This window comes from Phaethon aethereus (assembly GCF_964289735.1).
Source record: "Phaethon aethereus genome assembly, chromosome: 3".
Lineage (NCBI taxonomy): Eukaryota > Metazoa > Chordata > Aves > Phaethontiformes > Phaethontidae > Phaethon > Phaethon aethereus.
Window position 1 is genome coordinate 72,424,411 of NC_138576.1, and position 18,756 is coordinate 72,443,166.

An 18,756-nucleotide genomic window follows, 5' to 3' on the forward strand; every position below is an offset into this window, starting at 1 on the left:
AGCATTCAGAAATTAGAAATTTATTATTTGTAAATGTAGTTAGTACACTCAACATAGTGTTTAGGTTTAGAAATATTAACTTACTTATCAGCAGTTGTGAGCTAAAGTCAAACTACTATCCTCAAACTACTGGAATCGTAGAATCACAGAATCAGTAAGGTTGGAAAAGACCTTTAAGATCATCCAGTCCAACTGTCAACCTGACGCCACCAAGCCCACTAAACGGTGTCCCAAAGTGCCATGTCTACACGTTTTTGGAACACCTCCAGAGATGGTGATTCCACCACTTCCCTGGGCAGCCTGTTCCAGTGTTTGACCACTCTTTCAGTGAAGAAATTTTTCCTAATATCCAATCTAAGCCTCCCCTGGCGCAACTTGAGGCCATTTCCTCTCGTCCTGTCGCTGGTTACTTGGGAGAAGAGACCAACACCCACCTCACCACAACCCCCTTTCAGGTAGTTGTAGAGAGCGATGAGGTCTCCCCTCAGCCTCCTCTTCTCCAGACTGAACAACCCCAATTCCCTCAGCCGCTCCTCATAAATCTTGTGCTCCAGACCCCTCACCAGCTTCGTTGCTCTTCTCTGGACACGCTCCAGCACCTCGACATCCTTCTTGTAATGAGGGGCCCAGATTTTGTTCTTTAGTGCCATGTGACAACCTGGTTTACATTTCTAAAACACATATCCATCCTACCAAAAAATAATAGCCATAATGAAAGATTGGATTGCTGCTTTTTCATTCAAATTAAACCTTTTTTGAATTAAAAACTATGAATCTTACTTTGAAGCTTCTGCTTCCCAAAGAGACAGAAGTTCATTTTGTTTTCTTTCTGTCTGACTGACTGTCTCAGGAGCAGAAAATCTGCTGCTTCTCCATTACAGTGTATTGTGGAAGGGGGAAGACTTTAGTTGTATAATCTGCTTTCTTGGTCTTGCTTTCCAGAATCTCTTTTTGTTGGTAAGCTTGTAGACAGCCTCATTGCATAATTCTCCTTTCATAATCCTGAGCCTGCCTTTTCATTTGTGTGGTTACTAAGAAAGCTGGAGGTGTGACCAACTGCCAGAAGTGGTTTGAATAAATAAAAGGAATCATGAACTGTTAATTGTTGTGTTTACATTTAGTTTCTAAGAGACTAATAGTTCATGCTCACTGTCCCTGTGTGTTTCTGTTTGAGATCTTGGGCACATTCAAATTCTGTGTTCCCTGGGGAAGCTTGTGTCTGCACAAAAACATTACACTTCATATTTATGTTTATAAGTTAGAAGTCTTCAGGTTTGAATAGGAAATTACATACATTTATGAATGAGATTATCTAATGGTATGCCCTTGTGATAATTCTTAAGTAGTCAAGGTTTTTTTCTTTTTTCTGGTTGGATTTTGAAAGAGGTACGTGAATATGTAATGAAGTAGCACATTTTGACCTGTGAGGGTAGAAATAGCTAATACGTCTTTCGAGATGGGAACTGAAACAGAGGAAGGTCTCATTCTCACCCACTGCTATGAAAGTGTAGGATGCAACACGGCCTTTACAGCAGTCAGGAAGAATAAATCAGTTCCTAAAACTCTGCTGAGCTGGTTCAGTACTAGCTTGGATCTGCAAATCAGGTGCACATCTATTTACCAATAGAAGTCAGGTGCACATGTACCTGCCACTAGCTACTCATAGCTATTTCTGTTTATTACTAATAGCTGGTTGTTCCTATTGAAGGCCCAAAATAGCGGCAACAATGTCATCAGGAATTGGAAGTAGCTTGAAATTTGGCTCAAAAATTGCAACTTGCACATTCAGCAGCATGTTTGAAGAATCACACTGTAAGTTTCAGTGGTGTGTTTTCTTCAAGTTTTCTACATTATTATATGTTAGTAACCAAACATTTTGGAAATTGTATAGGCTGCAGTGGTTTTTTAAAAGAATAATTTATTCTTGGCATAGTTAAAATGGTAAACCTCATAGTCACAAATATGCAGCTATTTAAAACAACAGGCATGACAATACAATGATTGTTCTCTGACTGAAATGCAATCTGCCAGCAGATTTGTGTTTTGAATGAGACCAAATCTGGAATCTATGCCATCTCTCTTACAGATTTCAGTGACATATTTAATTAACATAACATTAGTGCCAGTGGCTAAGGAGCTCAGGTTGTTCTCACAGACTTCTGAGGAAGTTTAAAAGTATCAAGCTGAATTATGGTAATGTCACAGGTAATGCAAAAGAAAGAGGTAAACGGACTTGGATGAAAATGTGCATTGAACTTTCTTTGTAGGGAGAGAAAAGATTGGAGTTGATTGATCAAAATTCTGCAGACTTAGCTACTTCTTGTTGCCAAAGGAGAAAGTGTAAAGCATGGAAACCAGAGCCGGGTGGAAAATTGAATGGCCTTAAAGAAAAAAAGCCCTTTTCACCAAAACCTAAAAAGAAGTCTTCTAACACTTTCTTTGCATCTACCAGCAAGATAAACTTGTAATTAAAAGTTAGGTAAAAAGCTATGAGTAATGTTTTCAAGGAAACAGAGCAACGTGACACATAGGAGTACACATAGAAGTGAAAGAAAAAGTGAAGTGAAAGCAAAAGGAACCCATATAGCCTTCTGATAGGTAGAAATGTTGAAAAAAAATTATTGAGGAAGGGAGATTGGATAATGAGAACAGCAATAACATTGCCTTGAAAAATAAAAATGGAGAGAGAAGCTGCTTTACATCTCTAAACATAGAAAATACCATGACAAGAGCTTTAACTGTATTATTGATTGTGAACAGTCTCAGTCAACATCTAACAGCATGTTTGCCCTAAAGTTTGGTTTTATTCTAGTAGTTTATTGTGGAGGCACTGTAGAATATCTGCTAGCAAAAGTCCTGTCTGCATTCCTGAGGACCTACCTCCGTAGGAAATCAAACCTAGATTTCTGACTATGGCCTTGGTATTGTGTTCCAAAATCCTTATACTGAAAAAGGAGAAGTCTTTCATCTGAATTAGCATTTTTAGTTCTGAGTACAATCAAAACGTCTATACCATCATTACTTGCTGGCTTCCTATCAGGATTTGACTGTCTGCTAATTACTGGGTGATGGATGGATGCTGGGTTGTGCTTCCCCAATCCTGCAGCGTTCTCTTGCACTTGCTCTTGGTGATGAGTTCTGAATTATACAGCAAGAGCTGTTTATTAGTCTGTTATAAAGAAGTACCTCCATTTCTTCTGTCTTCCTGATAAAGGGGCCTTGTTTTCTAGGTCATTACTTCAGTTTCCAGCTAATTTGAAGCCCTGAGTCCATGTCATTAGACTAGTTTGAGACTAATCAATTGTTACCTTCTGTTTTCCTCTGGTCTCTTTTACTAAAACCTATTGCTTGAATTCCTTTACACTTCGAAAACTTTCCAATTTCATTACATCTTTTGCTAATAATTGACTTGCATGAGAGCAAATTGTTTTAGCATTACCTAAATTTCAACATTTTTTACCTTTTTGCTGCAGAACCAGAAGTGGAAAGAATTAAAAGCTTGTTAGTAGCTGATATTTGCATATACTTAGACTGTGCAGTGCTTTTCGGTTCAAATTTATTTTTAGGTATTGTCATCTAGATTAATGCTCTGGCATAGAAATATTTAACCTGAGATGCTCAGATCTAAAGATACAACTCAATAGCTTGTCACTGAAAGCCATATGCTGCATTTACATGACCTCTTTTATTCTGTCTCAAACCAGTGCTACGCAATGCTGATCATCTGTTCTCCAGAAATCTCTTTTTCTCAGTGACTAGACAGACTTGGTGGCTGATTGCCAGCAATGCTGGACATAAGCTGCTTTGGCAGATTTACCCTTTTAAAGCCATGCTTTATTTGGAAGGAAAATTGTCTCATTTCCCACACATGCAAAAAGCAAAACCAAATTAAAAGTCAGAATGGGACTGAGATAAACCTAGTGCTAAAGAGAAAAAGTCACTGTGGCAAATGAATCCTAAGCTTATTTTAAGTTTACTGGGTCTCTGTAACCATAGTGAGGACTGACTGTGCTTTGCTGTTCACCAACAGATGAAATCAGATTAAATTGTTGGCTAATGATATAATGTATAATCTAATAATCTAATTACTCTAGTTTCCCTTTTTCCACCCATCTTAGCATCAAAATGAGGAGAATCTATACATCTAAACTTTTTCCTGCAACTGAGACTCAAATACGAATTGAAAATATAATCGATATACTAGTATAAGCCTCTTAGTGCTGTATAGAAAACATGAAGGGCTTGCAGCTAATATGTTGTCCTTGAGGAAGAACCTAGGTAGTTTGGTGAAGGCTGAGACACTTTTTCAAGAAGCTAGCACAAGATGCAACAGATGAGACTGTGACCTAACCTGAAATAATTCATAATTGTGAAGCCAGGAGAGTCCGTGATCACCTTGTCCTGATCACCTACATAATTTCAGAATTCAGTCCTGAGTGATGGTGTGTCTTTTGTGAGCATATAAAAGTGAGAAATGGAGTGGAAAAGGGCAAAAGGCATCTCTTCTCCATTCGGCAGGTAATACCAGGTTGAGTAACTTTACACTGAAGTAAATGTGTGTGTGTGTGTGTTCATAGATGTGAAAGGCTGGATGCCTATGAAGGGACAGACTTCAGACTCTCAACTGAGCAGTGTGCAGTGCGTTTCACTGATTTTTCTTCTGCTCGAAGGTAGTTGCAGGTTGGCCGCATGCTGCCTCAGGTCATCTGGACAAAAAACTACACAAGACTGTGCTAGGAAAATGAAAAAGGGAACACACAGGTACACAGAAAGGAGGAAGTTGCCCAAATGAACAAGTTCCTCTTCCCTCTTTTGATAAGCAGTTCACATTTTGCAAGTCGAGACTACCTAACATAGTACATTTACAGAAATAGCAGAAGTTGCTCTGTTCAAAGGCAGCATCTGTCCACATGGACGTAGTGGAGCCCAGATATAATGAAACCGTACTGGAGGGGAAAGCGTTTGAAAGTATAACTTCGTGCTGTGGCGTTCAGTGTTTTAGGGGCTGCATGCACTCCTGCTTATCGGCAGGACTTTGTATGGATGGGGATCAGGAAGAGAGCCTTTCGCTCCTTTACCCTCTGCTAATCTGGTTTTGGGACAGCTTGAATATTGACGTTTGAATATGATATTCAGTATGATACATATATCTTAAGTTTTGTACTGATTTTTGTTGACAGAAATACCATGCTCCTGCACATTTCTTTCAGCAAGTCTTGGGTTCCTGGTGGCCACTTTTAGATCTTCGGTCTGGAAATGAAATCTTAAGCAGTGTGAAATTGGAGATTTGATCTAACAAATTCATATGTAAATCTATGTATGTGTACATACATATACATATACATACATAATAAAGCAACAGACACAGATGTTTCAAGTCCAGTTGATCAAATTATCTAAACAAAAAATCTTTATTACATCCCAAACATAAAATGAGAGTACTTAATGGAGTACATAGTTCATTATCTAATTGGCAAAGCCTGAACACAGCAAATGTAGAAGTGCCGTGATATTAGGTTTAAATTAAGTAATAAAACCAATTGAAATATCCTTATATCCCTTTCTGTGAAGTAGAGCTCTGCTGAAGAGAAACAGCAACATATTCAGAGCAAATTCATAGCACTTTAGTGCACCTGTATGATCATCACTACCACGTTATTTAAGTTTCTCGAAGTTTTTAAGGCTGTTGTCTTTATAATATACCTGCTTGGAAGGCAGACTACCTTTTCTTACGTTTGTGGAGTAAAGACTTGCTTACAAGTAGATCAAGTACAAGAGATGCAGGCAGAAGCGAAGTACCTGTAGCTGCAGATTTCCATGCTTCTCTATAATTATTAGGTAATAATTATGACTTATAAATTAACATAATGAACACAGTTCTGTATTCTTTATGCATCTCTGTCATATAGAAATGTGCAGTGACATTTCATTTTCTAAAAAAACAACCAGACAAAAACCCAACAAAAATACTGGGAAGTGACATCCCACAGAGAGCCTCACAGATCGTAAACACTTAACTGTGGAAAAGGCACTGACCCCTCTCCTGCTGTAACGAGAGTTGTAACTGAGGTCATAGCTGCCCTTTCCAGTCCGTGCGGTACTCCACCCATAAGTTGTTTTCATGAAGAACTTGAAATCATGACAAAAACATCAGAAGGAAGTAATGCCTGTGTTGAATTTATGTTTTGGATTTTTGTTTGTTTTCTTGAAAGGAGGTTCTTCTTCAGATGCCTGTTATTTTTAGTGCTTATGAAACCAAAAGACAATGAACACTGGATGGAGCCAGGAAAGCTGTGAGCAAATATATTAATTGGTGAAAACTTGCAGACATAGAATAAATCAGTTGCCTTGGTCCTAAGCACCACCAATTCTGGCTATTGGCTTCTTCTAAATCAAAACTATCCTATTGTTGGGAGCTTGTTGTGTGGGTGGGTGGTCTTTCTTCAAGAGATCGTAAGTTACTGTCTTCTGTGACTGTGCCTGTCTCCCTCTGTGTTTAAAAATACTATTTCAGGACAGTAGAAACTGTCAGTAGAAACAGCAAAAAGGAAGGTGGGATTGGGTAGGTGAAGAGATAAACCAGTCATGGTTATTGGCTCTAGGGAAAGAAAGAACGTTTTTGGTATTGTAAGATGATGGGAAGGAAAGGGTGATACTGCAGAATGAAGAAAATTAATAAATTTTTATATTGTAGCCAACTGACTGGAGTAAAATGTCTCTCCCGAGAAGCTTAGTTGTAGCCATGAGGGACTAATATGCTGTCTTCATTTTACTGCAACTAGAACACTGTAGAACTTGCTTCAAATAACTTTGCTTTTTCCACCTTGAAAGCTTTGGAGATGCTGAAAGTGCAGAACGTACACTTCCTCCTAAATTTTGAATGATGGTTACCTTTTTCACCTCTGTACCTTCTTTGTGCTTCACTGTAGCTTATTTTATCGCAGTAGTTTTGTTGCCATAGCTCCTCAGGCTGCTTGAAGCAGTCTCTGCTCAATCAGCAGTTATTTATAAGGGTGACCGCTTGACCTGCATGGACCTGCCAAATCAGCCTGCCGTGGTGTGCTATTGATCTGCCCTGAGATAGAATGACTGGCTTAGTCTTCAGGATGCTTCCATTATCTTTATCTGCAGAGCGCATGTATTCATCATCCAGCTGGTGACAAGACCAATGCACACTGTCCAGCAAAATCCAGCACGCTTTATCCATAAAAGTGAAAATATAAATGTCAGTGTTTCTTTTTTCTTTTTCTTTTTTTTTAAATAAGGTGTACATTATTAGAAAATAATGCCTGGGATCTGGCAACACTCACTGACACTCTTGGCCACATGCCCAGGTGTATGGATCCCCTTCTGGTAGGAGCCTCTCTTAGGGAAAACTCTTGAGGCTGTCCTGCAAACCTTTCACAACTACTAGTCTTGGCCCATGTGAGAATCCAGGAGCTGCTCTTTTAGGGCACCTCTGAGGTCTCTAAAAGGTTTCTGGAGGACGGGATGGGTGGGTGGTTTGGCAGCTGCTGCGAAGAGCTGGAGGTGAAGCATCCTACAGAAGAATCCTACTACCCAGGCCAAGTCACAGCCAATTACTTAATAGTTATTTAAGTTCAGAATGTATTAAGTCTGAAACCTACGTAATATCCAAAGAGGGTTTATTTTAAGTAGTAACACCATAGTAAGAGGTTAGACTCTTTCTTCGATGAACAGTATTCTTTCCTGTGGTTTTTCTTTACCATGAATGGTAGAGTTTCTGCACATTTACATTTTAGAAAATTGTAAATATCAATAAACTTTTTAATACAAAACATCTGGAGAAGGTAATGTCAGTAATTTATGGTCCCAAATCTGTGCATTGTTACTTGTACAGCCCTGGTCCTTGGTAACACTTTTCTAATATTCTGGTTTTTTGGACTCATTACTGAGAGTCATTTATGTTTTCCCACATTTTCTTTATAATACTGTCAACACAGCATGTGGTTTGTTCAGGGGAATTTGAAAACTGGGTTATTTCCTCTAGGAAGCAAGCTGTTATTAATTAATCCAAATCTTTAATTAAAATTATAAAATCAAGTTTTCATTTGTAAATTATTATTTACAAATTTTAAATTCTTGTCAGTAGCTTTTGAAGGGGAAGATTCTTTCATACAAAGCAATATTTAAGTTTTTATTTTTCCCATATGCTGCTTCAGCACTGTTTTTCTACCTTAGCATCCAGAAACCAATGCAAAGAAGTATTTGTATTAGACAAGAAGAGGACACAAAGAATTATTTGTATCATCAGGACAGAAGAGGACGTTTCAGCTGACAACGTTAGTTCATCTATGTCTACATTAAGTTATAGAGGGAAGATGTTTATAACGTGCAGGTTCAGTGACACAAGCCCCACCAAGCAAGCCATATACAAATATAATTGTGTCACAATAATGATACTCATCACTGAAAATCTGTCTCGGGGAGGCCTTCTAACAAGATTGGTGGCGAAATTGCTACTGTGTGAAAAAGCAGTGACAGAGCGGATAGCCAGGAAACGCAGGTGGGATGTATGCACTTGGTTCCAGCGGGAAGGATTCAAAAGTGGGACCCCAGAATTGCGGTCAGGAATTAAAGACACGTGGAGATACCCTGCTGCTGAGGAGACGCTGGCCAGTTTCTGAGACTCAGAAGCCACGCTGCGAATCAGAAAGGGAGTACGTACAACAGGGCAGGGCCCTAAAGAAAATACAGGTCGAGCTGGAGAAACTTCAGGTGGGGTAAGTGGGCGCAGGGACCATACCCAGGTTGGCAGGAGCAAGCACCAAGGAGAAGGAGCAGCATTTCAGCCAAGTGGCAAATTGAACATCTAGGAAGAGCTGGTGGGATGACTCAGCTGACGTTTGGGGAAACCCTCTATTCAGGCGCTCAGCCCAGGCATTGGCTTATGAGGCTTATCCCGGCTTTCAGTTCTCATTTGTTGGTAGAACCTGACTGCTGAGGCAGAGCCTGACAAAGGCTGAAGGACCGTTACGCATTTATCTGTTTCCCGATTTATTCTTTGTGCAGAAAACTACATTTTCAATTGGAAATTTAGGGTGGCATTTTTTTTTTTTCAGTACTGTAATTCTGTCTACTAAGTATTGTTAACACCGAAATGGTCACTTAAGTAGTTATATCTTTCCCAAATTAACATGTGCTTGTGCACTCATCTATTTACGTTGTGCATTCATGTACACATGCATGAACCTGTGCATGTAAGCTGAAGGATATTACCCAGGAGCACTGTCAGGGACATTGTCATATTTTATGATTCTGGTCTAAAATTTGCTGGGGGGGATGAAGAGGAACTGTAATCAGTTTATTTTGTAGGGACACATGCAGCTCTGTTAATCATATTTTTTAAACGGGGGATAATTTCAAGGTTACTTAGCCTAGCTGCAATACTTTTGACTTGTAATACACCTCACTGTTTATTTTTCAAAAGCTACATTTTTAACTTGGATCCCTAGAGCTATATCTGTATTTCTGTACCTATATACAAATGGCCTCATTTTCAGAAATTAAGAGCACCTTCAGTCCCGTTTGACATCACTGAGATTCCTGTGCTTCTCTAATAATAAAAAATGAAGGTACCTGCAAAATGTCCCATCATGCATTCCACACTAGCACTAAAATAGTGAAGTTTTAATATCCTGTGCCTCTCAGATTGTCTTCATGCAGTATTACACTGATTCATCAGGAAGGCAGCCTGGTTTTGACCTTGATAGGATGTGACAGCACATTAGGACTCTGCTTGCTTTTACACTGGAAACTACTAAAACCCACCATTTTGCATTCCCTATTTCTGCGTGAAAGCTTAAGTAGTTCTAATTGCCACAGTAATTGTCTGTCTGTTTGTTTATTCTTTTGCTGGTTTTTGTAAGTGTACACACCCAGAATCTGTGGATGTCATCCAGCTTGGCTGAGTCTTAGCACAAGATAGATCATTTTTCACATTCAGTTGTTCATATTTCCCAGTTTAGCTGTTCAGAATTAATTTTTTTAACATATTTTTAAGTTGTGAAGCTTTACTATTATCTCGCCCAGAAAACACATATCCAGAAGTTTTGAATTAGATTTTTAAAAATTACATAAAAACAAGCATGGTAACTTTTCCCCCGCCCAAGTCTGTTCCATCTAGGAAGAACTCTCAATGTTTTCAAGGGTTAGCAAAATCTCTTGTTAAAATTTACTTCAAAGGCAGTATTTGTAATGTTATAGACAAAAATAGTTGTTGTGGATTTTGTTAAAATACTATGTTACATATTTATTATCTAGGCTTTAGTGTCATTTAAAACATAAATTTTCAAAAAAATAAACTGTAATTTGTGCAACTCCTGGTAAACAAGGGTAAATCCATTTATGTGTTTGCTTTCTACCCTTCTCATTTTCTGCCTGTTTTTCCACTGTTTGGTTGCATTATATTTTACCTAATGCAAAGACTTGCATAAGAATGGAAATAACCTCTGTCAGGGCCAGTCAGCATTGCTCCATTTCACTTGAGTAGAGCGCTGCAGAGCTGGCCCGTATCACAGAATCATTAAGGTTGGAAGGGACCTTCGAGATCATCAAGTCCAACCGTTAACCCAATGCCACCATGTCCCCTAAACCATGTCCCGAAGTGCCACATCCACACGTTTTTTGAACACTTCCAGAGATGGCGACTCCACCACCTCCCTGGGCAGCCTGTTCCAATGCCTGACCACCCTCTCGGTGAAGAAATTTTTCCTAATATCCAATCTCAACCTCCCCTGGCGCAACTTGAGGCCATTTCCTCTCGTCCTATTGCCGGTTACTTGGGAGAAGAGACCAACACCCACCTCACCACAACCCCCTTTCAGGTAGTTGTAGAGAGCGATGAGGTCTCCCCTCAGCCTCCTCTTCTCCAGACTGTATCGTTACGCACATGCAGCTAATGATATCGGAGGGACCACTGGTGTTAAAGATCGAGGCAGGCCCTTTGAGCAGGCAATGTATGTTTTACCTGTGTCCATATGTTTAACCTACCAAATGTCTGTATTGCTAGGGCATAGTGTTAATATGCGTTATTAGAATCAGAAATAGGAGTTTTCTATAGGCACTCTACTAAGCTAAATATACTGTATTAAGGCCACTAAAAAGCACAATACGGTAAGTTGGTGTCCTAGAAATGACTGGGGCTTTTGCATACAGGATTATCTTGCCGCTTGAATCAGCCAGGCGCTCTGGGAAGCCTCGGTGAAGCACTCGGGAGAAGTTACCAAATTTAGCACTTCCTCCCTGAGCTCCTCAGCCGTGCTGCTCTCCCTGTCCCTACCCTGCCCCTATCCATATCCCTATCCCGATGGTGCCGCAGCTGGGGAGCAGGAGGAATACTGTGATGTTATCTGATTGACGACTTCTGATTTTGCATTCCACAAAGAGCACTTCCTTGCAGACCTCCTGGTGTAGAAAACCTAACTTAATGATTCTGAAAGGGTTTATATTCCCTGAAGCTTGAGTCCCATGGCCTCGTCATCTTTGTTAAACATGTCCAGGTAAAAACTGGCATGCACACTTTGTAGAAGTGTGTAAATCCATAGACGTTCCTGTATTTATTATTTTTTTAAATATGTGAAGTATTCAAAACTCACTTGCATTTACATTTAATTCTCTAGGTTTAGAAAACCTAAATCTTTTGTATGAATTTTTGGTAGATACCTCTTTTTCTGAGATGTGGATATAGTAAAAAAATCCTGAATTTGGTTATTTCTCTGTGGCTTCATTGCATACATTTCCTAAATCAAAGGGAACTTGTTTAAAACCAGAATTAGATTGACATGAAACCAGATTATGGACCTCAGACGTTGCCCCCTGCATGAATAATGGAATCTATAAGGGCATAGCAGGAATACAAATGATAGCGTTCAAGAGAAGTCAGGTCTTGAAGAACATTATATTGTGTAGAAGGCTTATTCTTACTCTCTGGTGTACCTTATTGGGGAAGATGTATGGGTGACAATGAGAAAAGTCTTGAGAGCAGTTGCATGGAGAACATTTTTTATGAATAATTAATTTTATGCCTTCAGAACCTCCCAAGTAGTTCAGTTATATCAAAATAACTTGAGGATAAAGGGTACAATAGCACAACATTTATTTTCACTGATTTGAGTTAAAGTAATGTAAATACTACTTGGAGGAAGTGCTCTGCTCTTAGTTCATATTACCATTTTAAAGAAACTGTAATTTATGTACCCCAATCTGTTTGCTCAGTTTAAATTTTCAGGAGCAGCGGGAAGATGGATATGTGAAGTATTCAACAAGATGGTGTGTATATAGGCACTGGGAAGCAAAACAGTGTGGTCTTTTTTTTTTTTTCCTTACTGTTTCAGATGTTTTTCACAATTTGCCTTTATTTTGTGACTGTCCAGCTTGAAATTTACTGGAAATTCCCAACAAGAAATCATTTGGCAATGTGTATTTCAGGCAGAGGCAGCGAGTGCTCTAAACTTTTATTTAACCAGTGAAGAATCCTGAACAGTGCAGGTGTTAGAAATTACATTGTGTTAGAGTTACGTGGGTTTGTTTGTAAGCTATAATGTGGGGTTTTTTAATTTGGGGTTTTTTTTCATTTTCAAAGCACTGAAAGATGAATTATAGTGAAAGACAGAATTATAGTTGGTGCAAGGACTAGACACGCTTTGGGGGATGTTCAGTTTAGGGTCTTCGTATTTGTGTCAGGTTTTTTGGGCTCTGGAATGCCTGAAGTTCTCTACCAGCAATGTGTACTTAAAATACTATTTTCAGCCTTTGATTAGAGTGGCCAGCTCTCATAATATTTAATACTTGTTGGATTCAGTTATTAGTAAAACACTAAAATAAAACACTAAATCATCTTCTGGTCTTCATGGCTGAAGAGGAAGGCTTAAAAATTGTATGCTTCAGGTATATGGCTCCAAAAGTTAAAGATCTCAATATCATTAAAAAAAAAAAAAAAAAATCACTATTTTGAGGAGTTGGTCCTTGTATCACATCCTGATTTCTCAGTTAATCCTGAGAATGTAACTGGCTCTGGTGTGGACCCTGCAGGGGAGAATTTAAGAAACTTTTCTCATTCAGTTTGCAACTCAAATGTGAGCCTTTCTGAGGGAGTTCTCATTTGATCTGATTCTCGGACAGAGCAGTGTCATCATACTTTTGGCTCGCGGCTGCTCGGGGTTATATTCATCTAACCTCACAGTGAGTACATGGGGCTGATCCGATAACCATGGATTTAGGGAATAAGATAGGTTTTCTGCAATGGGTCGCTCAGGTGATGCTTTTACTCAAACCTCTTGGATAATTACATTAATTATTTTTGTGCTCATTGTGTTAATACTTGAATAGTAGTTACCTACAGAAGTATTGGGGCAGTAGTTTTATTTTACACAGAGAAGGTGACAGAGTTGTCCTTCATCTGCTGAGAGCCTGAAGGGCCTACTCCTTTCTTTTAACCCTAATTAAAGGGAGTCTGCAGGATATCTGCAGATGTTTGCCTTCACCATCACTCTTTAGTACTCTTCTCATCAGTGCAAAACATTTAACCAGTAAGTTTGGACTCATCTAGAGTAGCAATGGGAAGCTGAATTTTTCACAGCATTTCACTGTTAAGTTCTCTCCAGATTAAGACCCAAGCTTGTACTTGCTGAAGTTAATAAATGCATCTTGGACTGGGATCAAGGACTGTAAATCTTCAGTGTCTTTCAGGAAGTATAACTCCTTTGCCAAAACAATTAGAAAATACTGTGGTATGCAGCTATCAGTTCTTGAGGCATAGATCAAGATACTAGGTTGTAGCACGTAATCATTTCCGTCTCTGTTTTTCTAGTTTCCTGCTATGAAATAGTATCAGTAGTCAAACATCTATGCCAGGGACATAAAAACAGAGCGAGCTGAAAACACATTAAACAGTTTGTTGTAATTCTGTGAACGTTACGTCCCATTAAGCAGCAGAGTGAAGTATTTGAACTCTGTATGCCATGGCAGACATGTTTGGGCTTGTTTGTTGACCAGGCAGCGTTTAATTTTTCTACTGTGTCACAGATAAGAAATACCGCTTTCCCAGACTAGAGGAGTAATTCCAAATTAAGAGTTGCAGTCTTTGAATGCAAACATTATCATCACAAGAAAATCATAACCAAACCGATACAGGAAGAGTTTGTGTAAGCATGGTGTGAAACGCAGCACTGAGCTGGCAGGAAGGAATTCAGGTCCTGCAGTTATTTCGCAGCCAGACCTCCCCTGAGGAGGCTGGCAGCGTTTGATCCCTCGTGGGGCCAGCTCCCACCTTCCGCCGGTGCGCGGCCCCTTTGCCAGTCCTGCCGCAAGTCCAGCCGCTCGCGCCATGCCCTTGGCTGCTCTCTCCATCCAGTGCTCCCTGGCCTCCCGGCTCAGGGTGCTGCTCCAAATTCGTTGCTTGTAGGAGGATTTACTAGCAGTCACTCAAAATTAATTACTTGAGCTGTATGCTTCAGCTGGAGCATTGCTTCTGCTCACGAGTGAAGGGTCTGTCTCACCAGCTAGAAACCACACCGGTAATTAAAAAGCAAGTAGCAAAGGGCTGGGTTCTCCCAAAAGTGTGGAGGTGGGAGAAATTCACCCAGAAATGCATTTCTTTGTTAACGGGATTTTTTTGTGGGGTATGGTTTTATGCTGGTCAGTAATACTGAAATATTATAATGACTTGTTTGTCTTGGCAAAAATAATAGCAGAAATCAAAACTTTACACTGAAATTAGGAAAGCTCATTACATGAACTGTTGGTAATACCCTATAATATGAATTATCATAAGCAAATATTTTATTTTTCTAACATCATATAGGTATTTGGGTTTTTGTTAGTTAAAAATGGCCTGAGGCCTCTTCTTCCTCTCCAGTGGACATGCACAAAGGAGAATGAGCAGCTGACTTCTGAGGGCAGCACAGATCCTGCTTGTTTTCTGAAAAAAACCAGTTTATCTTCAATAGAGATGATAGATAGGCCAGCTACGCATTCTTACCGCAAACTAAGAGGAGCTGAATAAATTCCATTTTCTTTTGTTTGAATAAATGTTAACTTAAGAGAAATGTCAGCTATTTGTCCCATTCTTTTCATAAGGAGAGTAAGAGGTAAATGTTGTTCCTGTGTTGCGAGGTCATGTTTAGTATGAGTTTTATCAGTTGCTGCAGCCTGGTAGGAAATACCTATCGACGTTGTAAATCAGGTTCACTTCTTGTGTTCATGAGCCAGCACCACAGTTGCATCTCAGTTACAGCATATGGCCATGCAGCCAAATTTCTAAACAAGAAATGAAATTCAGCTCTTGTACTGTCCTTCCTGTTGCCATTGCATCCTCCTGCACCAGCAGTGTGCACGGTGCTTCTTTAACACCTCTTGACAGAGTCATACATTTAACAGGAGTGCACTTGGCATACATAAAGTAAAGGCAGCACGTTGCTGGACAGGAACAAGGTCACCACTGTGCTGCCTACTTTTCCTGTGCCAAAGCCCTGAAAGCCCAAGCTGGAGCTGCTGCTGGAGCTCCTGCTCCCTGTGGAGTCAGGGTAGTGGCTACTGCTGTGGGAACAGAAGGGACATGACTCTTGGAAGCCGCAGTTCCTGCTCCAACTTCTTACAGGGTCAGTACTTCACATTGGGGAGGCAGCTTTACTATAATGTATCTTAACTGTTAGATACTTTGCCTAATAACCTAGATCTTAGTGTGTGTTTGCAAGTTAATTTAAAACTAAAAAGAAGCAAATGTTTGGGGTGGTAATTTTTGGTGAACTGCAGTTACCTTTCACTGAGTTCATCATCGTGATCGTGACATTCTGATCTACAGCACAGTCCTCGGGTTTTGCCTTTCAGTATTCTCTTATCCTTAGACAAAACTGACAAGTGCTCTTATGAGCCCTGAAGGGCCACAGGGATTTTGTTTACTGATTATGAAATTCAGATATTTCGTGTCTGTGCATTGTCATAATTTTGTTCTGCTGCTTTGGGACCACAATAGAAGCATCCTAGGGAGTATCAAAAGGAAGAAGACTGATTAAAAAAGGTAAAGTTTTCATTTGCATGGTCTGTTTTTCCTTTGATTTAGTCTGACTTTACAACTGAATGTAGACTCCAATCTGCATAAGGTTGGCTCACTGTGGTTTTCATCGTGCTCCAATTTACTCTAGTGCAACACTAACGAAGTCAGTGGAATGGCTCAGTATGAAATCACAATCAGGACAAGAACTTTTACACTTTCTAGAAGGTGGCCTCAGGCATGTCATGAAACAATGACACAGAAAAGGAAGAGATACATGCTAAATGCAGTGAATAAAACAATAGTTGTACAAAACAAGCACAATATATAGGTTAGATTTACAACTTTTTAAAAAAATTCATACTATGGTGACTAAAAACAAACCAAAAAGGAGAAACATCCTAGATACAGTGAAAAAAACAACAACAAAACAAGATCTTGCTTTCTCAAGAATTGGCTTAACAAAGTTTTATTCCGGTGTTTTCACCCTGTGTTTCTGTAATATGTACAAATTTTAGGGTAGATGTTATGATGCTAACCGCAGCCTTCTCCTTAATCCTCTCATTTAAAAGTAAATGATGTAAGTGATGAAGTTTGTTATAAAATACATATAGAAGTTAATATCAGTGGATTTATCTGCATTTTTATTTTGACTTTATTGAACATTTCTGGCTATTTCTTAGAAGAGATGCTTTTCACAAAGCATTGCATTTTTTGTGATTCAGTAACAATATTTTTCATGTTGAATGAGTGTGATGAAGTATGATATTAGACAGTAATAAAGACTTCCTGTTGACTCTACTGAGCATGAAGTAAAGCTTGTAAAGAGGACAAGAAATTTGGAGTCTGCGGTAAGGTTTGTAACTAAGTTGAACATGTTTCCCAGACTCCTGAGGTCTTGATCACCCAGAAGAGAAGTGAACTGAGTGCTGCCTTATGTCTTCTCTGATCCCTGCCCTTTCCTAATGAAGTCAAGCTTGGGACAGTAGGGAGCTAACGCAGCCAAGCTGTCATCCCCTTATGAGTTGGGATATCTACTTATGCCTGATGTATTTGAGGACCACCAGGTCCACTAGATTAAACATATCCAATGACTTTCTGTAACACTTTTCCTGAGGAAGGCAGCAATTTAGGTAGAAGCGGAAGAGTTTGAGTTTGTAATTCAGCTCACACTCAGAGGGCCCACAGGAAATTTGGGAAGAAATTTTGCCTCCACAATGAACGTTCATGCACTCCACTCTTTTCTGGTCCCACAGATCCATGGAAATCCTGCAGCATGTGAATATTCTAATGACCACATTTTCCCTTAGTTCATGAGGTTACTGTCTCTGTGCTTATGGATACAAACAGTACGTTGTGCCCACTGGAACATGTATTGGTGTCATTATACCAACTGCTAATGTCTTCTGAACCTGTAATTAGCTGCCTAGTCATTGCCATTGATAGCAATCAGCATGTACTTGCACAGCAGGAGTATTATAAAGATGTTTGAAAAAAATAACAAACACAAGCTATGCCAGCATTGATTTGACTTCATCTTTGGATCAGGTCCTTGGTTTAAGGGAACTTACATTCATACTGCTTCAGCAGAATAAAATGGATTTAGAGTCTGGAAGGTCTGTGAAGGATTTTCTTTCCGTAAAGAAAAGTGCAGTAAATTCCACACTACTCTGCCTTTACATTCTGCAGAGCAGTTGCATCAGGGCAGACCAAAGGCTGGAATTAATACAGCCAGAGCAGTATAATGTTCAATGTAACTTTTCAACAAAATAGGAAACATTTCAATAAATTGTTATGTTTTTGGCATTGTAGGCCTCATTGTTTACTTAGTTTAGTTGCAGATAGTTCCATAGAGTGCCTTATAAAATGCATATACGCATGCATATTTAGCTTGCCAAGCTTCTCCCGAAGCTCATTATCTGGTGTAAGGTGTGAATAAGCTGAAGAAAAGTGGGGGTTTTTTTGTTCTTGAAAATGTATTCTTATTGTAGTTTTCTGCTTCGGTATGAATTGGACCAAGACAAAGGTTTTTCATGTGGCAATTTGTGGCAAATCAAAATGCATGCATCTTACAGGTGATCCTGTAAGTTACTCCCTTAACTACTAACAATGAAATGTCAAGGGCTCTGAAATGTACCTGTCAGGGTTATCTGTTCAAGGGTTGGAGATCAAGCACTGGTGTACCTGGCAGCGGGGAGTATTCATTAGCATTATTTTGGAACCTTTCTTTAGGTGAAAATTAAATGGACCTGAGAAATTTGAAACTTCCCAGATTCAATAAAATAGCACTCTCAACAAAAACTTTCTGAATGTGTGTAGTTTTGACTGCTCTCCTTTCCTGTATGGATGAGTGAACAATCTCATAACTGCTTTCTGTTGTGCCCATATATGCCAGTATGGGATGAACAAGCCTCCTTAAAGCAGCATGTCTATATGTGTTTTTCCAGTTACTGTGCAGCTCTTTGGTCTACTGAATGATCTTCACTGGTTTTTGCGCCTATCAGTTATTTGCAAAGTGTGATTTTCATTATCTCTTTGTCAGGAGGAGAAGTGCCATAGGATGATAGGAAAATTCAGTCTGGAAGGAGGTCTGTAGTTCCACTTCCAGCTTACGGCTGGGTCAGCTGTGAGCTCAGAACAGGCTGCTCAGGGCTTTATCTCCATGGACAGACTGCACAGCCTCTCTGCGTGCCCTGATCCACCGCCTGACAGTCCTCTGGGCGAGAAAGCATTTCCTTTCCTGA